Source organism: Urocampus carinirostris, chromosome 5 (assembly GCF_059441175.1).
Source record: "Urocampus carinirostris isolate Australia breed hairy pipefish chromosome 5, RoL_Ucar_1.0, whole genome shotgun sequence".
NCBI classification, from domain to species: Eukaryota; Metazoa; Chordata; class Actinopteri; order Syngnathiformes; family Syngnathidae; genus Urocampus; species Urocampus carinirostris.
The window spans coordinates 46,947,127-46,952,759 of NC_142353.1; positions in this window are offsets into that span (position 1 = coordinate 46,947,127).

The following is a 5,633-nucleotide window of genomic DNA, read 5'->3' on the forward strand; positions in this document are numbered from 1 at the left end:
CATACTAACCACTTACGTCTTTTTTTCCGACTTTTTCGACATACTAACCACTTATGTCTTTTTTACGACATTTTCGACATACTAACCACTTATGTCTTTTTTACGACTTTTTCGACATACTAACCACTTATGTCTTTTTTACGACATTTTTGACATACTAACCACTTCCGTCGTTTTTCTGACTTTTTCGACATACTAACCACTTATGTCTTTTTTACGACATATTCGACATACAAACCACTTATGTCTTTTTCACGACATTTTCGACATACTAACCACTTATGTCTTTTTTTCCGACTTTTTCGACATACTAACCACTTATGTCTTTTTTACGACATATTCGACATACTAACCACTTATGTCTTTTTTTCTGACTTTTTCGACATACTAACCACTTATGTCTTTTTTACGACATATTCGACATACTAACCACTTATGTCTTTTTCACGACATTTTCGACATACTAACCACTTATGTCTTTTTTTCCGACTTTTTCGACATACTAACCACTTATGTCTTTTTTACGACATATTCGACATACAAACCACTTATGTCTTTTTTACGACATATTCGACATACTAACCACTTATGTCTTTTTTTCTGACTTTTTCGACATACTAACCACTTATGTCTTTTTTACGACATTTTTGACATACTAACCACTTCCGTCGTTTCTCCGACTTTTTCGACATACTAACCACTTATGTCTTTTTTACGACATTTTTGACATACTAACCACTTATGTCTTTTTTTCCGACTTTTTCGACATACTAACCACTTACGTCTTTTTTACGACATTTTCGACATACTAACCACTTATGTCTTTTTTACGACATTTTTGACATACTAACCACTTATGTCTTTTTTTCCGACTTTTTCGACATACTAACCACTTACGTCTTTTTTTCCGACATTTTCGACATACTAACCACTTATGTCTTTTTTCCGACTTTTTCGACATACTAACCACTTATGTCTTTTTTACGACTTTTTCGACATACTAACCACTTATGTCTTTTTTACGACATTTTCGACATACTAACCACTTATGTCTTTTTTACGACTTTTTCGACATACTAACCACTTATGTCTTTTTTACGACATTTTCGACATACTAACCACTTATGTCTTTTTTCCGACTTTTTCGACATACTAACCACTTATGTCTTTTTTACGACATATTCGACATACTAACCACTTATGTCTTTTTTCCGACTTTTTCGACATACTAACCACTTATGTCTTTTTTACGACATATTCGACATACTAACCACTTATGTCGTTTTTTCCGACTTTTTCGACATACTAACCACTTATGTCTTTTTTACGACATATTCGACATACAAACCACTTATGTCTTTTTTACGACATATTCGACATACTAACCACTTATGTCTTTTTTTCTGACTTTTTCGACATACTAACCACTTATGTCTTTTTTACGACATTTTTGACATACTAACCACTTATGTCTTTTTTTCCGACTTTTTCGACATACTAACCACTTACGTCTTTTTTACGACATTTTCGACATACTAACCACTTATGTCTTTTTTACGACATTTTTGACATACTAACCACTTATGTCTTTTTTTCCGACTTTTTCGACATACTAACCACTTACGTCTTTTTTTCCGACATTTTCGACATACTAACCACTTATGTCTTTTTTCCGACTTTTTCGACATACTAACCACTTATGTCTTTTTTACGACTTTTTCGACATACTAACCACTTATGTCTTTTTTACGACATTTTCGACATACTAACCACTTATGTCTTTTTTACGACTTTTTCGACATACTAACCACTTATGTCTTTTTTACGACATTTTCGACATACTAACCACTTATGTCGTTTTTCCGACTTTTTCGACATACTAACCACTTATGTCTTTTTTACGACATTTTCGACATACTAACCACTTATGTCTTTTTTACGACTTTTTCGACATACTAACCACTTATGTCTTTTTTACGACATTTTCGACATACTAACCCCTTATGTCTTTTTTTCTGACTTTTTCGACATACTAACCACTTATGTCTTTTTTACGACATTTTTGACATACTAACCACTTCCGTCGTTTCTCCGACTTTTTCGACATACTAACCACTTATGTCTTTTTTTCTGACTTTTTCGACATACTAACCACTTATGTCTTTTTTTCTGACTTTTTTGACATACTAACCACTTATGTCTTTTTTACGACATATTCGACATACTAACCCCTTATGTCTTTTTTTCTGACTTTTTCGACATACTAACCACTTATGTCTTTTTTTCTGACTTTTTCGACATACTAACCACTTATGTCTTTTTTTCTGACTTTTTCGACATACTAACCACTTATGTCTTTTTTTCTGACTTTTTCGACATACTAACCACTTACGTCTTTTTTACGACATTTTTGACATACTAACCACTTACGTCTTTTTTTCCGACATTTTCGACATACTAACCACTTATGTCTTTTTTTCTGACTTTTTCGACATACTAACCACTTATGTCTTTTTTACGACATATTCGACATACTAACCCCTTATGTCTTTTTTTCTGACTTTTTCGACATACTAACCACTTATGTCTTTTTTACGACATTTTTGACATACTAACCACTTCCGTCGTTTCTCCGACTTTTTCGACATACTAACCACTTATGTCTTTTTTTCTGACTTTTTCGACATACTAACCACTTATGTCTTTTTTTCTGACTTTTTCGACATACTAACCACTTATGTCTTTTTTTCTGACTTTTTCGACATACTAACCACTTATGTCTTTTTTTCTGACTTTTTCGACATACTAACCACTTATGTCTTTTTTACGACATTTTTGACATACTAACCACTTCCGTCGTTTCTCCGACTTTTTCGACATACTAACCACTTATGTCTTTTTTTCTGACTTTTTCGACATACTAACCACTTATGTCTTTTTTACGACATTTTTGACATACTAACCACTTATGTCTTTTTTTCTGACTTTTTCGACATACTAACCACTTATGTCTTTTTTACGACATTTTTGACATACTAACCACTTATGTCTTTTTTTCTGACTTTTTCGACATACTAACCACTTATGTCTTTTTTACGACATTTTTGACATACTAACCACTTATGTCTTTTTTTCCGACTTTTTCGACATACTAACCACTTATGTCTTTTTTACGACATTTTCGACATACTAACCACTTATGTCTTTTTTACGACATTTTCGACATACTAACCACTTATGTCTTTTTTACGACTTTTTCGACATACTAACCACTTATGTCTTTTTTACGACTTTTTCGACATACTAACCACTTATGTCTTTTTTCCGACTTTTTCGACATACTAACCACTTATGTCTTTTTTACGACATTTTTGACATACTAACCACTTACGTCTTTTTTCTGACTTTTTCGACATACTAACCACTTATGTCTTTTTTTCTGACTTTTTCGACATACTAACCACTTATGTCTTTTTTACGACATTTTCGACATACTAACCACTTATGTCTTTTTTACGACTTTTTCGACATACTAACCACTTATGTCTTTTTTACGACATTTTCGACATACTAACCACTTATGTCGTTTTTCCGACTTTTTCGACATACTAACCACTTATGTCTTTTTTACGACATATTCGACATACTAACCCCTTATGTCTTTTTTTCTGACTTTTTCGACATACTAACCACTTATGTCTTTTTTACGACATTTTTGACATACTAACCACTTCCGTCGTTTCTCCGACTTTTTCGACATACTAACCACTTATGTCTTTTTTTCTGACTTTTTCGACATACTAACCACTTATGTCTTTTTTTCTGACTTTTTCGACATACTAACCACTTATGTCTTTTTTTCTGACTTTTTCGACATACTAACCACTTATGTCTTTTTTTCTGACTTTTTTGACATACTAACCACTTATGTCTTTTTTACGACATATTCGACATACTAACCCCTTATGTCTTTTTTTCTGACTTTTTCGACATACTAACCACTTATGTCTTTTTTTCTGACTTTTTCGACATACTAACCACTTATGTCTTTTTTTCTGACTTTTTCGACATACTAACCACTTATGTCTTTTTTTCTGACTTTTTTGACATACTAACCACTTATGTCTTTTTTACGACATATTCGACATACTAACCCCTTATGTCTTTTTTTCTGACTTTTTCGACATACTAACCACTTATGTCTTTTTTTCTGACTTTTTCGACATACTAACCACTTACGTCTTTTTTACGACATTTTTGACATACTAACCACTTACGTCTTTTTTTCCGACATTTTCGACATACTAACCACTTATGTCTTTTTTTCTGACTTTTTCGACATACTAACCACTTATGTCTTTTTTACGACATATTCGACATACTAACCCCTTATGTCTTTTTTTCTGACTTTTTCGACATACTAACCACTTATGTCTTTTTTACGACATTTTCGACATACTAACCACTTATGTCTTTTTTTCTGACTTTTTCGACATACTAACCACTTATGTCTTTTTTTCTGACTTTTTCGACATACTAACCACTTATGTCTTTTTTACGACATATTCGACATACTAACCACTTGCGTCTTTTTTCGATATTTTCGACATACTAACCACTTATGTCTTTTTTTCCGACTTTTTCGACATACAAACCACTTACGTCTTTTTTTCTGACTTTTTCGACATACTAACCACTTATGTCTTTTTTACGACATTTTCGACATACTAACCACTTATGTCTTTTTTACGACATTTTCGACATACTAACCACTTATTTCTTTTTTACGACTTTTTCGACATACTAACCACTTATGTCTTTTTTACGACTTTTTCGACATACTAACCACTTATGTCTTTTTTCCGACTTTTTCGACATACTAACCACTTATGTCTTTTTTACGACATTTTCGACATACTAACCACTTATGTCGTTTTTACGACTTTTTCGACATACTAACCTCTTATGTCTTTTTTTCTGACTTTTTCGATATACTAACCACTTATGTCTTTTTTACGACATTTTCGACATACTAACCACTTATGTCTTTTTTACGACATTTTCGACATACTAACCACTTATTTCTTTTTTACGACTTTTTCGACATACTAACCACTTATGTCTTTTTTACGACTTTTTCGACATACTAACCACTTATGTCTTTTTTCCGACTTTTTCGACATACTAACCACTTATGTCTTTTTTACGACATTTTCGACATACTAACCACTTATGTCGTTTTTACGACTTTTTCGACATACTAACCACTTATGTCTTTTTTACGACATTTTCGACATACTAACCACTTATGTCGTTTTTTCGACATACTAACCACTTATGTCTTTTTTTCTGACTTTTTCGACATACTAACCACTTATGTCTTTTTTTCTGACTTTTTCGACATACTAACCACTTATGTCTTTTTTTCTGACTTTTTCGACATACTAACCACTTATGTCTTTTTTTCTGACTTTTTTGACATACTAACCACTTATGTCTTTTTTACGACATATTCGACATACTAACCCCTTATGTCTTTTTTTCTGACTTTTTCGACATACTAACCACTTATGTCTTTTTTTCTGACTTTTTCGACATACTAACCACTTATGTCTTTTTTTCTGACTTTTTCG